At 38.4% G+C, this 17,160-nt stretch overlaps 1 pseudogene; it reads left to right on the top strand.

Moving 5' to 3' along the window:
* The window catches only part of LOC110323230, a 20,121-nt pseudogene extending 3,762 nt beyond the window's left edge, over window positions 1-16,359 (top strand).
* The last annotated feature ends 801 nt before the right edge of the window (window positions 16,360-17,160 follow it).

The raw sequence follows: 17,160 nt of genomic DNA, 5'->3' as shown, positions 1-17,160 counted from the left end.
TAAGATCTTGGGCATGTTGCAGTACATGGAAGTGGTGTCTCCTTTGATGACCGTGGAGTTGTCTGGTCTGCTTGAAACCAAGGTAAACCTGAACTGATTAAAAGGAACCTGAGCCTCTGGTCAGGAAAGGCTCTGGTGTCCTTGTTCCTGCTGTCACAGGCCCGTCACTATTGGATTGGAGTAACTGTTGTGTTCCACTCACCAGTGACCCTAAGATTGCTTGGACAGTCCGCTAAGGACCGTGGGGTTGTCCGCCGAATCTGTGCCCTAGGTGACCTGGTGATGGCACAGACCAGAAGGGGCTTATGCCCCTAGTCAGGCAGGTTCTCTGCCGCCCTAATGCTTTCTCAGGTCCCGTGTGCAATTGGATTGGAGCAGATGTGTTCCACTCGTCAGTGATCCTAAGATCGCGTGGGCAGTCCTCTAGGGACTGTGGGGGTGTCTGCCCACTCTGCGCCCTAAATGACCCGGTGCTGGCACAGACCGGAAGGAATTTGTGCCTAAATTTTTTTCTCAATAATTTAACATACCTCATTTGTTCACCTTCTTTTATTATTTATTTTTTATATTTAAATTTTATTTTACTTTTTATTTATTCACTTTATATCCTGCTCATATCCCACTTCCAGTCACCTCTCCCACAATCTTTCCTCTGTCCTCCCTTCCCTTCTCCTCTGAGCAGGTGGGGACTCCTTGGGTTCTCCCCATCATGGCACTTCAAGTCTCTGCAGGGCTAAGCACATCCTCTCCAAATGAGGCCAGACAAGGCAGCCCAGCTAAAAGAACATATCCCACAGACAGGCAACAGCTTTTGGGATAGCCCCCATTCCAGTTGAAGACCAAGCTGCATATCTGCTACATATGTGTGGGGAAGTCTAGGTCCAGCCCATGTGTGCTCTTTGGTTGGTGGTTCAGTCTCTGAGAGCCCCAAGGGTCCACATTAGTTAACTCTGTAGGTCATCTCTTCTTTCTTTTCTTCTTCTTTTTTTTATTTTTCTTTCTTTTTTTTTTTTTTAAAGTCTCTGAATTTAACTTTTTGTATCTTGAGGTAAAAGCTTAGAGTTTTGATTATCAACCTTTCTTATTTTCTAGTATTGGTGTTTAAAGCTGTCCATTTCTTTCTGAGCCACATTATATCTGTCTCAAATATTTAGAGATTTTCAGTTATCTTTTCATTATTAACTTCTAACTTATTTATATTATATTTAGAGAATGCATTTATGTCATTTCTGTTTAACTAAACGTAGTTAAGGTTGATTTTATGTTGCAGTAGATGGTGTATCTTGATGACTGTTTTTCATTTGGAACAGAAGGTGTTGCAGTGACTAATTGAACTGCGGTAAAAATGTTCTATTTAAGTTTGTTACTGGTGTGTACATATAAGCAATATGTTCATTAGTAATCTATATATTTATTCAATTGACTATTGACACAGACCTATTAAAATCTTACACTATAATCTTGCACTTGCTGCTTTTCAACTATTTCTCATACAGCATTAGGAAGTTGTTATCATGTGTATTATCATCTGGAACTCTTACATATTCTTGATCATTTTGTTGATAGAAACAACTTTCCATGATACTGATGCAGTCATTCTACATGCTATTTCCTTTTTATTAGTGCATGTAGAGTTCCTGTCTTTCTACTCTTACTTTTAAGTTATACTTATTTAAAATATGTATCTCACAGATATCATTTAATTGGATCAAATATTTTTATATGGTTCATTAATCTTTGCCTTTCAGTTGGATATAATTGGCTTATTTATGTTTAATTATGTATATGAATAATGTTAAGTCCACTGCATTATTTGCTTTCCAGTTGTATTTTCCCCCATTTCTAACTTACTAAATCAGCCCCTTTAAACAATTCTATGGTAATTCATCTACTTGCTTTAATTTATATTTTAATTACTTCCATTGTACCATTTCTCAGAAACAGAAAGAACCTTATACTGAGAATAGCAAGCTTTATTCTTTATCCTTCTCATTATTGTCATATCTTTTACACCTACATATTCTTTAGAGCCTATAAAATGTTATTTTTAAACTTATAATATTTTAAAGCAAGTAGGGCAAAGGTATTTTAAAGTAAATGGGAATAGTGTTCCCTTACTTATGAGTATATCTAACACATACAAAGCATCTCTATTTCTTCTTGTATATCTGAATTTCAGTGCAGTATAATCCTTTAAGCCTGAAGAACATTCTATTTCTTTTAAGGAATATCTGCTGTCACCATGCTTTTCTAACTCTCAATTATTCAAAAATGTCTTTATTTCATCTTTGTTTTTGAAGAATATATTATGTCTGTACACACACACACACACACACACACACACACACACACACACACTTCTGTAACAAGCAGGTTTTTAAAATGTGTCCCCAGCACTGTAAAGATGCATATTCTTTGGGTGGTGGTGGCATATGCCACTTGGGAGGCAAAGGCAGACAGAACTCTATGAGTTCAAGACCAGCCTGGTCTACAGAGGGAGGTCTAGGACAGCCTGGATTCTGTTACACAGAAAAATTGCCTCAAAACCCACAAACAAACAAACAAACTGATGTCTGATGATAATTCTAAAGTAATTTCATTATTGTTAACTTCTAAATAGAATCTTTTTTAAATTTGTTTTTGTAATTTCTTTGTTTTTCTAGAAATTTTACTATTTTATATGTGCGTATGCATGTGTGTATATATGTATACATATATGTTTTGTGGGTATGTTTATTTAGTCTTTTTGAGCTATGTTTTCATCTGCTTTTGGGGGAAAATGTACTTTTAAAATTTATTTTTCTTCCTTTATTTCTTTATTTTGATCTATCCAGGCCTTCAACAGAGCATATACTAAACCATTTTATGTTTTCCTGAAGTCAGATGCAATTCATTTAATTTTTTATTTTAGTGTCTACTTCTTCTCCATTCACTTCTTTAGTCTGCATGCTTTCTAGTTTTGTGTCTTATAATCTTATGATTTTCTTTCAATAGTTTTCAATGTAATATTAAAACCATTTGTTGAATTTTTCACTTAAAATTTAGTTATGTATGTATTCTACAATGTTTGCTTCAGAATTTGTTTTTAACTCTTTAAGAAATTCCATTTTTTGCTTTACTAAAATACCTCATCTGTTTTTTCATTGTGTACATTATTTTATAATTTTACATGTATAATATTATTTAAACATCTTTACCTATTAGGGGCCATGTGTGATTGTTTTCTGCTTATTTCCCAGTGTTCATTAATAGCTCATATAATTCCTATACTCAATATTCTTAACAAGTTTTTATTCCTTGGATTTTTTGTAGTTGCTATACTCTTAGTAATTTAGGTTTTGTTATTTTCCTTTAAATATTCTCTCAGTTAGGGTGTCCCCAACACATGACATTTATACCCCTCCATTCTCTCTTGCCTTCCTTCTTTCCTTTCTTCTTTCCTTCCTTCCTTCCTTCCTTCCTTCCTTCCTTCCTTCCTTCCTTCCTTCCTTCCTTCCTTCCCTCCTTCCTTTCCTCCCTCCCTCTCCCTCACTCCCTTCCTTCCTTCTTTCCTTCCTTCCTATCTTCCTTCCTCTTTCCTTCCTTTCTATCTTCCTTCTTTCCTTCTTGCCTGACTGTCTTCTTATATCCCTGCCTGACCCCTTATGAAATTCAGCAAATTTGCCAACTATTCAGTTTGATTTCTTTAAGGCTTGGACTTAGAGTCAGCTTTAAAGTAACTGTTACTCTTTAGTTAAGGCGAAAGTCCTGTCCCAAACATGTGCCATTTCTGGACTTAAGCTTCTGAAGGTAGTAACCAAGGACAGCCTGCTTGGACTGGCTAGAAACCCAGTGTCTATATGTATCACGTGAGCTCTGTGATATCTGACTGACTCATACTTTACATGTAGCTGTTTCTTCCAGGCCTGCTTTGACTTTTCCCTGCTCACATACAGGTAGACATTTTGCTACAGACTTAAGGAAATTCATAGACAATTCAAGGAAATTCATGATCAGAAACTCATTGGCATATCCATGATTCATAGTACCCAGTGGGCATGTCACTAGAGAACCTGTGACAGTATTGCATTTATTGTCTTACAGTAAGCTGAAACTCATTATTTACTCAGTAATTACTCAAAATACAGAAATAAAGAATTTGGGAGTTATGAAAAATTAGAGAAAAGTCATAAAGTGCTCTAATAAGTGAAAAGTTGAAAGGTTCTAATAAGGAAAAAAAAGAAAAGAAGAAGAAAATATAAAATACCCACATGCTACAGTTGCCAAGACCTAAGAACCATGGTCTTTTGTTGATCGCTTACTATGGTTTCTATAAGTATATGTGTATAGAATAACCCTGGTATATAAAAGGTGTAGTACTGTCTGTAATGTCAAGTACCCACTATAGGGGTCAGGGCCTGAAGCACTGTGGACAAGGTAAGTGTGTACAGGTAGATATGCACACACACACACACACACACACACACACACACACGCACATCAATGCCTTGTTGCGCATTTGCATGTGAGAGAGCACAGGGTGATATTCTGAAGAAGTGCTTTCTGTTTTTCATCTAATTGAGCCCATCTGTAGAAAAAAAAGATTAAACCTTATACTATAGGTTGGGTGAATTTTTTATTATTCCTCCATGACTGTGAGATTATCTCTAAATCCCCAATGGCTTTGTGCAGAGCTCTCTCTGTCCTCTGGCCTCATTTCCTGGTATTTGGTGTCCTCCCATAAGCCTCATATCACAGATGCCCTCCACTTGGTTTTCCACCTGTGGTTTCCAAGATGTTCTTCCCCCCATACTTCCCTATTCTACTTGTACCATTCTTACTACCTGCAGCACCACGATTCTTCCTTTCTCCCATCTTTAAGAGAGTTATCTCACTCTCTCCATAAAACATCCCTTTTTTTAAAAATTAGAAATTAATTTTGCCCTTACCTCACTTTCATCTATTTCCCTCATGCATTAGGATTTGCTTTTATGGCTCAGTATCTCTCTTTCCCATCCTAATTATGGTAGGAAATCACAGCAGGACTATGACATGCACTGCCGGAGCATCGACACATTCTGTCTGGCACACAGTAGACTCCCATGCAGTTTGCTATGAGTGAATGGCTATCTACATGAGTGAAGCGAGGCTGGATATCACTATTTTCTGATGATGTTCCTCCTAACCTCAGGACAGTAGAGCCTAAAGACCAAGTCACACATGAGTCATGCTGTCCAACATCCATTCTTTGTCTCTGGGCTGCAGATCTAAATTGTATTATTTCTCAAAGGCTATTAGAAAGCCTTCAGAGAAAGCACATGAAATTACCTCCAGTGCTGTCTCACAATAATGTCCTTTTGTTCTCGGATAGTCTCCAGTTGACAGCTATCAAGGTTGTTCTAATTTGTGTCAAACGGGCCATCTACAGGGAACATTTTGGAATGGGGAAGGTTCAGGAGATAGAGAAAAAAAAGTAATGAATATAAAGTGTAAATGCCGTAGTAAAGTAATAGAGACATACAATAACAGCAAGGGAAATTTGACCTTCTGGCCAGAAACTCGATCGTGAACCAATTGGAGAACTTGAGAAAATTGGATCAGCCTCAATAGTCACAGAGTAAACATGGGAAGTACAATCCAGTCTTATTAAACATAATGCACACTTAATGCATAATTTTATTGCAGCCAATTTCATGCTAGTGCTTTAAATGAAGCTGGGTTTTCTTCCACTGCACCAGTCCACTACCATTAGTGCCTCTTAAGAGAACAGCAAGGCCAGTAAACTGTCACTGGGCCGATCTCTTCCCCAGCCCATACTTTCTGCTTCATAGATTCACCCTGCTCCCACGGCTTGTACCGGGATCTTGTCTCCATCCAGCACAGGGCTTTTGAAGCACTCCATTCTTCTGGCAAGTTGTTTGCATATGGGAACGTGATAGCATTTCCATTTTATGGATGTCAGCATGTAGCACAGTGAACTTCTGCTTTGATGGGAGGCTTGTCTGAATCGCAGACCCAGGAGTTGAGGTTCCTATTATCTATAAATTCACTCTGGGGTAAGGGTAACATTTTCATGGCAGGAAAGGAAGAACATGAGGAAGGAGATCAGAGAAGCAATGGAAGTCATAATATACATCATCTCTGAGTCTTTGTGCTTATTTTTTCCCCTCTCAATATTAATTTTAGAAAATATACCCTCCAATTGTTCTGGTTGCCTTCCTCTGGAGTCTGATCTTTAGATGTCTACAGACAAATGGGATAAGGTGAGATCCCAAATAAAGATGAAAGAATCCGAACCGAGTGCCTGACTTTGGAGTGTTTATTCTGTTATTATCTTCATGTGTTTGCCTTTTCCCTGCCCCACTCAGCCCCCATGCCTTCTATAAAACTGGGGTCATAATCATCTGTGAGCAGATGCAGTCTGGCTGCGGAAGGGCTCTGTGAACCTGAGAGTGATTTGAGTTTATTATTGCAACTAAAGAAAAACAGCCAGTGTGATAGATGATGAGCAAGCCAAACTCTGTCAAAGCCATTATTCTTTCCATAACCTGATAGACATTCGATTTCTAAAGACATCAAAATATGCACTGGATAGATACTTAATTTTTCCACAGAATTCTGAGTTCTTCTCTCTAAAATCAAAATACAAATCAAATTTTCAAACAGAAACAAAATTCCTGAAAATGTTTTCTGTCTGCTGTGGGATGAGAGCAAATTAAAGCCCATGAAGGCATTCGTGACAGACGGTCTTCACAGATCTCTGGGGCTCTTTAAATCCCATACAAAGCTGTACTTTTCCATTGAACAACTCACTCCCCACAGGACTCCCTTGAACGTGTTGCTCTGCCAGAAGCCATGAAGAGTTCTGGTACTGGGGTGTGTGGCAACCTCAGAACGGGTACTCCTGGGTGGCCACAGGAGATCCAGAAAGGAAATTACTGATCTGCATTCAGAATTCTGGATTCATTGGGATTTCAAAGAACATCTATAGAGGGAAGGAACTACTTCCAGAGGGGATGGGTAGGAAGCCAAGCCAGTTTTCTATGGTTTTAAAACCTACCCATGTTGTAAAGAGAACCAGTGATTCAGTTGTCTACCTTGTTATGGCTATTGAAAAACATAAACAACATGAACAGATGCCATTCAACACAGGATAGAGTTGGAGACTGTCACTGAAGAAAAGAAACTGAATTTGGAGCATTCAGAGTACCACAGACTATAAAGTCCCTCTGCCTCTGATATAAACATTAATAATAATAATAATAATAATAATAATAATAATAATAATAATTTAAAATTCCCAATATATACAGTTATATTCTCAGATCCAAATGGAGACTTACATTATTTCTTGTAACTATGGCGAAACACCCAAGAAAAGAACCTTAAGGGGAAGAGATAATTTTCAATGTGCTTTTGGTTTGCATTTTTATATTTCTTTAAGGTGGGGGTTTCATGTACCCCAGGCTAGGTTTGAACTCACAGTGTAGCTAAACCCTAATCTTCTTGCTTCAAGTGCTGGGACCAAAAGATTGTGCCACCATAGCTCACAAGAAAGAATTTCTTCTAACTCATGGTAAGAGGCTGGCTGGTTCCAGCACTTTCAGTCTATGAGAAGAAGCAGGCAGGGAATACTTGCTAATGTACAGTGGCTCATTTCGTGGTGAGTAGGAGGCAGAGAGAATAAGGGAAAAACAGAGACAGGAAAGAGGAAGAAAGAGAAAGAGAGAGAGAGAGAGAGGGAGGGAGCATGGTTCAGATGATCTACTGTCCCAATTAAGCCACATCCCCAATAACCTACTCAAATAGGAACTCATCAGGGTATTCATTTACGAATGAAGTTAGTACCTTCACGATCCAATTTCCACAAGGCTTTTCAGCTGGCAACTATGTCTTTGATACATGAGCTTTTGGGACATTTGTATTCAAATTGTGATACTCATTGGTTGTCCAGCAATAGATAACAGCTAAGCCCAGGATATGATTGACTGACCCTGTGCCAAACATCAGGAATGTAGAGATGCTGCTACACTAAAGAATCTGTGCTCTATCCTGATGTGAACTAGCATTATAAAAGACAAAATACAATGCAAGTGCCAAAATGAGATGAAATTCAGTCAGAGGAGCTCAGAACGCAGGAAGGTCACCATAGCCCACTAAAAGTATATTTTATTCTATCTCAAGATTAGTTTTGATTATTTTGTTTTAAGGTGATGATAATCTTTGAAATCCTTTTCAGATCTGAACTGCAATTTAAAAATGCCTGTCCGGCACATTCTATGTTGTCTTGGATACATGAGCTATCTATCCAAATGTAAATTATCTGTGGTTCAGAAGTTAATGCAGAGTATACTGGTAATGATACTGTCGCTGATGAGGGCAGATATAAGATAACCCCCACTCCCTCCCTGGCCATCTTGTAGTGAACTGAAAGGACCTGTAGAATCTGGAATTTTAATGACCCTAATCATCATTGTCAAGACACCAACTTGTCTGGTCACTCGTCATGTTTTTGTATGCTTGGATCATTGTTCTGATTATTCTTCCTCCTTTTCACCCATGGTCACAGTCTCCAGTACTTTTCCTTCGTACTTCTAAATCAAGGTATAATTCACATAGCATACGAATGATATATAAACCATTTCAAAGTATGTAGCTTAGTGGGTTTAATAGACACTCAAAATTGCACAACTGGAACCATTAGCTTCATTTAATTACAGAACTTTTTTCCTCATGGACCCTTCTCTTCCCCCCAAAGTCTATATGATTTAGTCATCACACTCTATACACTCCATTATTATCCAGCCCCAGAGGTTCATGAATCTATATTGTCTCTATGAATTTGCTTATTCTGGATATTTATATAACTAGAGTAATACTGTCTTAGTTTCTTTCTCTTGGTGAGGTAAAACACACTGACAAAGGCAAATTAAGAGTTGAAAAAGTTTATTTTAGCTTAGGTTATAGTCCATCATGGTAGGGAAATCAAGGTATCAGAAGCTTGTGGGAATGAATTAGATTTTATGCACAGTCATAAAAAGATAGCAGTAAATTCATGCATGCTAGTGCTCAGCTGACTTTCCTTTTTTTTCATGGCTTTTGGCTTTTTGACTTTTTGTGACACGGTTTCTCTGTATAGTTCTGGATGCCCTGCAACACACTGGGAAGATCAGGCTGGCCTTGAACTCAGAGATCTGCCTGCCTCTGCCTCCCTAGTGCTGGTATTAAGTACACGTGCCACCATTACAAGCTCAACTGACTTTCACCCATAGTGAGCAGATCTTTCCATCTTACCTAATGTAATCAAAAATTCCCTATAGATTCAGAGTTCTGTTTTCCACATAATTCTAGATTTTGTCAAGTTGAAATTTAACAGTAACCATCACAGATATAATACATGAAAATTTCTATGTGGTTCTGTTACTAAGTGTGATTTTTCCAAGGTTCATCTATGTAGTAGTATGAATAAGTATTTACTGTCTTCATGAGGTTGAATAACATAGTTCATTTATGTTATCCATTCATTGGTTGATAGTCTTTGGAGTCACTTCTACTGTAGGCTGTTACTAGTCATTATATCTGTTGTGTAGCTATTGCCTTTACATTGAAACAATCCCTTAAAGCTAAGGAAGTAAGTAAAACTTACAAGTCTCAGGAAGCTCCTGATACTTATTAGATTCACATGGCTACTCCCAAAGTTATATTGACAATACTAACTGTTGGGTAAGAGAAGGGACTCCCTGATTGGCCAGCGTGCTCCAGTGCTTTTGAGTTGCCAGCCATTATGGGGTAAGATTTTGGGGGATGAAGTTGTCTTTGAGTTATCCATATATGAATTACCAACTCGTCTCTCTTGTTCCTGTAAATAACCCTAATAAATTCACTGGTTCATTAAGCTAGGCTTGGGTGGAATTCTTTCTTTGGTTTGTGGTTCAGATCTCCCCCAGAAAAGTTACACAGTACTTTCCTACTCATTCCATCTAAAATGATCATGTATCTTTGAATTAAATCATCATACTTTTTGGTTACTAGACATACATTCACCCAGAGCCTCTGGAAAAAAGATACCCTGCCATTCTTGATGTCGGAATAAGGGAATAAGGAAACTAACATCCAGTTAAGTAATGTTGGTAATTGTGTTTCTCTGCAAGATAGGAAATGAATAAATGGTAAATATTCAGCAAAAGAAATCACCCACATGAGTAAGTCACAATTTTGTTTTCATTTGTGCATTTTTCTCACAAACTCAGAGTATATTTCAGGTAGAATCTCACAGGAAGCAAACATCCCAGTGAGAAAGAAAGTAGTGCATAGATGTGGTAAGGAAGGGGGTTGTTTTGGAGAGTTGTGTCTACAGTAGAGACAGCTTTATAGAGAGAGCTAAGAAGACAAAGCAGGAAGGCGATTTCTCCACAGACAGCATCAATGGTCAAAGAAGACAGGAACTCACAAACTAAACAACCTGCTCATCATCTGGCTGGAATCTACAGGTAGAGTGTTACTTTACTTGTTCATTTTAATATTATGACTCTGAAAATTTTTATCTGTTAAAATTATCTATCATTCTTTACGAAAATTAATGAGAAACAAAGTAAGACAAGACTCAATCTATTCTGTACGACCAGCATTCCAAGGTGTTCTGGAAAGGAGAAGCCTCCAAGAAGCAAGAAAATTCTCTGATGCTGATTATGTATGTTTATCGATCCTCCTATCTTCCAGAAAAGCACAATTATCAAAATGAGTCAACTGGATGCCAGGTTCCTTATTCCCTCATCTAAAATGGCAGGTTATCTTTCTCCAGAGTCTTTGGGTTAGGGTATGTACATTAATCACAATCTACATGAAAGAGTTAGTCTTCAACAAATATTCAAATATGTTGACAAATATGGTCACTCATACATGCATTTAAAGGGATGCATAGTTGTGCTCCTGGACTTTGGGGTGGGGAAGATTTTATGGATCATTTTTTTCTCTTTTTTTATGGGATATTTTCTTTATTTACATTTCAAATGTTATCCCCTTTTCTGGTTACCCCCCTCCAGGGAACCCCCCATCCCATCATCCCACCCCTGCTTTTATGAGGGTTTTCCTCCACTCACTCACCCATTCCTACCTACCTGCCTTTTATACCCGTACAATGGGGCGTCTATCAAGCCTTCATAGGACCAATGACCTCTCCTCCCATTGATGCCTGACAAGGCCATCCTCTGATACATATGCAGCTGGAGCCATGTGCACTCCATGGTTGATGGCTTAGTCCCTGGGAGTTCTGAGGGATCTGGTTGGTTGATATTGTTATTCTTTCTATGGGGTTGCAAACCCCTTTAACTCCTTCAGTCCTTTCTCTAATTCTTCTCTTGGGGATCCCACACTCAAGCCAATGGTTGGCTGTGAGCATCTGCCTCTGTATTCATAAGGTTCTGGCAGGGACTCTCAGGAGATGACTATATCAGGCTCCTGTCAGCATGCACTTCTTGGCATTCACAATAGTGTCTGGGTTTGGTAACTGTATATGGGATGAATCCCCAGGTGGGGCAGTCTCTGGCCTTTCCTTCAGTCTCTGTTCTATACTTTATCTCCACATTTGCTCCTGTGAGTATTTTGTTTTTCTTCTAAGAAGGACCAAAGCACCCACACTTTGGTCTTCCTTCTTCTTGAGCTTCATGTGGTCTGTGAATTATATATACCTTGAGTATTTGGAGCTTTTGGGTTAATATCCACTTATCAGTGAGTGCATATCATGTGTGTCTTTTGAGATTGGGTTACCTCACTCAGGATGATATGTTCTAGTTCTATCCATTTGCCTAAGAATTTCATGAATTCCTTGTTTTAAATAACTGAGTAGTACTCCATTGTGTAAATGTACCACATTTTGTGTATCAGTTCCTCTGTTGAAAGACATCTGGGTTCTTTCCAGTTTCTGGCTATTACATAGTGAAGCATGTGTCCTTATTACATGATGGAGCATCTTCTGTGTATATATCCAGGAGTGGTATAGTTGTGCCCTCAAGTAGTACTATGTCCAGTTTTCTGAGGAACTACCAAACTGATTTCCAGAGTGGTTGTACCAGCTTGCAGTATCACCAGCAATGGAGGAGTGTTCCTATTTCTCCACATCCTGGCCAACATCTGCTGCCACCTGAGATTTTGATCTTAGCCATTCTGACTGCTGTGAGGTAGAATCCCAGGGTTGTTTTGATTTGCATTTCCCTGATGACTAAGGATGTTGAACATTTCTTTAGGTGCTTCTCTGCCATTTGGTATCCCTCTATTGAGAATTCTTTGTTTAGCTCTGTACTCCACTTTTACATAGGGTTATTTGATTCTTGGGAGTTTAACTTCTTGAGTTCTTTGTATATATTTGATATTAGCCCTCTATCGGATGTAGGATTGATGAAGATCTTTTCCCAACCTGTTGGTTGCTGTTTTGTCCTACTGACAGTGTCCTTTGTCTTACAGAAGTTTTACAATTATATGAGGTTCCACTTGTCAATTCTTGATCTTAGACCATAAGCCATTGGTGTTCTGTTCAGGAAAATTTCCCCTGTTTCCATGTGTTCAAGGCTCTTCCACATTTTCTTCTCTATAAGTTCCAGAGTATTTGGTTTTATGTGGAGTTCCTTGATCCACCTGCACTTGAGCTTTGTACAAAGAAATAAGAATGGAATGATTTGCACTTTTGTACATGCTGACCACCAGTTGAACAGCACCATTTGTTTAAAATGCTGTCTTTTTTTCCACTCGATGGTTTTAGTTCCTTTGTCAAATATCAAGTGACCATATATGTGTGGGTTCATTTCTGGGTCTTCAATTCTATTCCATTGTTCTTCCTGCCTTTCTCTGTACCAATACTATGCAGTTTTCATCACAATTGCTCTGTAGTACAGCTTGAGGTCAGGGATAGTGATTCCCCCAGAAGTTCCTTTATTGTTGAGAATAGTTTTCACAATCCTGGGTTTTTCCTTGTTCCAAATGAATTCGCAATGGCTCTTTCTAACTCTATGAAGAATTGATTTGGAATTTTGATGGGGATTGCATTGAATCTGTAGATTGCTTTTGTCAGGATGGCCATTTTTACTATATTAATCCTGCCAATCCATGAGCATGGGAGATCTTTCCATCTTCTGAGATCTTCTTTGATTTCATTTTTCAGATACTTGAAGATCTTGTCATACAGATCTTTCTCTTGCTTGGTTAGAGTCACACCAAGGTATGTAATATTATTTGTGACTATTGTGAAGGGTGTCACTTCCCTAATTTCTTTCTCAGCCTGTTTATCCTTTGAGTAGAGGAAGGCTACTGATTTGTGAGTTAATTTTATATTCACCTACTTCACTGAAGCTTTTTATCAGGTTTAGGAGTTCCCTGGTGGAATATTGGGGGTCACTTATATATATTATCATACTGTATGCAAATAGTGATATTTTGACTTCTTCCTTTCCAATTTGTATCCCTTTGACCTCCTTTTGTTGTCTAATTGTTCTAGCTAGAACTTCAATTACTATATTGAATAGATAGGGAGAGAATGGGCAGTTTTGTCTAGTCCCTGATTTTAGTAGGATTGCTTCCAGCTTCTCTCCGTTTAGTTTGATGTTGGCTACTGGTTTGCTGTATATTGCTTTTACTATGTTTAGGTGTGCCCCTTGAATTCCTGATCTTTCCAAGACTTTTACCATAAAGGGGTGCTGAATTTTGTCAAATGCTTTTACAGCATCTAATGAATGATCATGTGTTTTTTCTTTGAGTTTGTTTATGTACTGGATTATGTTGTTAGATTTCCATATATTGAACCATCCTTGCATCCCTGGGTTGAAGACTTGGTCATGGTGAATGATTGTTTTGATGTGTTCTTGGATTCAGTTGGCAAGAATTTTATTGACTATTTTTGCATCAGTGCTCAAAAGGGAGATTGGTTTGAAGTTCTTTGTCTTTGTTTGTTTTTTTGTGTAGTTTAGGTATAAGGGTAATTGTGGATTCATTGGATGAACTTGGTAGTGTTCCTTCTGTTTCTATTTTGTGGAATAGCTTAAAGAGTATTGGTATTAGGTTTTCCTTAAAGGTCTGATAGAATTCTCCACTAAACCCATATGGTCCTGGGCTTTTTTTTTTTGGTTGGGAGACTATTAATGACTGCTTTTGTTTCTTTAGGGGTTATGGGACTAATTTTAAGGATCTTAAAGAAAAACCAATCATGATTTCACTGGATGGTACTCTGAGCTGGAGAAGTGAGAAGGGAAGATGAAATAATTCTCAAACAGACAGTTTCAGTGGAAACCTGTGGGAGAGTCTGAGAGTAAAGCAGTAAAGCAAGACAAAAGACAGAGCATGAACCAAAGGAAGCATGAGAAGTCATTGCAGAGACAGTTTGTCTCTATGTGTTCAAAGTGCTGGAGAGAACAAAGAAGGTTAGAAGGGGTGAAGGGGTTAATAAGTATGATTGGTGGGAGTCACAGCCTAGCCATGTTTACCACCACAGTTCACATCATGTATCTGCTTTTACATCTATTACATCTTTTCTCTCTCTCTCTCTCTCTCTCTCTCTCTATATATATATATATATATATATATATATATATATATATATATATATCAAAACACCGTGGTCAAAGGAACTTATAGAAGGAAGAATTCATCTGGGGATTAGGGTTCAGAGGGTTAGGGTGTATAATGACAGGGACTGCATGGCCACAAGCCGCAGATATGGCAGCTAGAGTTGAAATCTGAGAGCTGAGGGCTCATGTCTCAACCACAAATAAGAATCAGAGAGAACAGACTGGTTCATACATGGCTTTGAAATCTCCAATGTCATCACCAGTGACATATTTCCCCCAGCAAGGCCATACCTTGTAATCCTGCCCAAAGAGTGCCATCAACTGAGGACCAAGTCTTTGACTACCAGAGCTCATGGGAACATCATTCATATCACACCTCTCTCACATATGTGTCTGTCACTCACTATATGTTTAAGATTCCTCCACCACCTTTTGAATTTCTTCACCCAGGATTAGGAACTGCTTAAGCTCCAAGCCTTGTGTGCTTACATCCAAAACCTGCTCATTTAATCTATAACATTTAAGCAATTAGCAAATCCTTTTTGGCAACTTCCCTTCCTGGCCCTCCATTCTCTTTCTTCCTCAGTGAATTTTCCTCCTCTGAGGTCAGGATTATGCTATGTCTTATAATTTGCTCCTTTGTTGATGGACATTTAAGCTTATTTCATATTTTGGCTATTGGGAATAATAATATAATAAACACAGATGTGAGATATCTCTGTGGTATGCTAATTTCGATTCCTTTTAGGTCTATATCTACAAGCAGTCTACTCTGGATTTATAACTATTCTACACTACATTTAATTTTTTGTGTCTCTGTGTTTTAAGTCTTGTGTTTCCCAGGGCTCAAGCTTTATTGTTGACTATAGCTTTGGGATAGTTCCTGTAATTTCTTTTCTCCTGACCTTGTTGTCTGATCACTAATGAATAATGCTTTCAGTACATCATAGCACATGGGGTATTATCCTGTGACTCATGATGATAGTCAAATTTTCCATGATTTTATTCAGTGGTCTCTGTCAATATCACCTTTTTTTCTTATACATTTCCCTGCTGTGTCTTTTTTAGATGACTTTAAACTCATTGTTTATCCAAGTAAATATCTCTGCTCATGTGAAATATGCTTACACGTGCCTATGTGCATACATGCATACTTCTATAAACCAGGTATAGACTTGTAGAGGCATGGAAAAGAAACCCTTAAGAATGATGGCAAGCTTTTCTTGACCTTGCCAAGCATAAGGTGCCATAGAAATGTTGACGTTTGCCACAACAAAGACCAAAAGGTCTAGTACAAGGAGGCCAAGAGCCAGGGCATCTACCTGAGGCTGCTAGTCAAGCTGTACAGGTTTAAGCCAGATAAACTAACTCTATCTTCAATCAGGTTGTGATGACAAGGTTATTTATGTGTTGCAAAAACCAGCCACCTGTGTCCCTGTCCTAGGTGATCTGAAAGATGAAACTTCCTGGCTAAAAGAACAAAACAGCTGTGGTTGTAGAGACAGTCACAGATGGTGTGTGAATTTTGGAAGTGCCCAAGCTGAAGGTGTGGGCACAGTGGGTGAGCAACAGAGTGAGCAAGCAGATGTTGTATCCTCAATGCTGGGGGGTAAGATTCTTCTCAAGTTTGACCAGCTAGCCCTGGAGTCTCTCAAGGGCCTTGGTACCATACTCATTGTATGGTCTTCAAAAGAGCCAAGGGGTATATCAACATTTTGGCAAGGGTTCAGGAACCTCAAAACTCCACACCACACCCCATGTTCTCTCTATAGGACAGAAGTTTGAGCATGCCAGAGGCAGAAGAACTAGCTGTGACTACAAAAACTAACCATCTTACTCTTATTTAAAAAAACAAAAAACAAAACAAAAAAATAAAACAAAACAAAAAACAAACAAACAAACAAAAAACTATGGATGTTGGAAAAGAAACAACAAGGGTGGTGAACTGAATGTGGATCTCCATAATATGAGCTTGCCAGAAAACCAAGTGTATAATCTTGGTTTGAGTGGAGAGAGATAAATCATGTGTTCACTTAGCAATTACTGAGTCTTCTCCTTTTGGCTGTCTGCTCTAGATGTGGTATGTATAGTTCCTGCCTTTGTGCAGTGTCATGTATTTTGAGAAAGTAGACATTAAACAATTATAACAATAAGAATAGGGATTCATTTTAAAGTGTGATAAGTTCCAAGAGGGAAAGGAGTAGAGAACAAGGAGACAACTGAGAGAGACCTGACTGAGCTGGAGCTGTAAGAGAAGGCTTCTCTAGGGAACTGGCTGAGAGTGAAAGGGCAGAGCCAGAGTGTGAGGGGAAACGGAATTCAGGTAGAGGGACCAATACGACAAAGGCCATGTGAGAGAGCTGGGATGTTTAGAAGGTTTAATGAGCACTATGACATGTGGATTTAGTGAATAATTATCATTTATTCCAGGGTGCTCCTATGACCACAATATGGTGTAAACATTCCATCTTTCCTTTGCAACTAATCTGTTTGAATTATTCTAGTCTGGGGTTTTATTGGAATGTTATAAAAAGAAGTGTACTTGTGAAACAAAAGTGGAAGTGACAGCTTAGAAAGGACAAAGTACCAGAAAGGAGGAAAGAAAACCAATAGCTAGGAAGGGCTTGCT

Source organism: Mus pahari, chromosome 6, assembly GCF_900095145.1.
Source record: "Mus pahari chromosome 6, PAHARI_EIJ_v1.1, whole genome shotgun sequence".
Classification (NCBI taxonomy): domain Eukaryota; kingdom Metazoa; phylum Chordata; class Mammalia; order Rodentia; family Muridae; genus Mus; species Mus pahari.
Note: the sequence above shows the minus strand (reverse complement) of the source record. Positions and strands in the feature narration are given on the sequence as shown.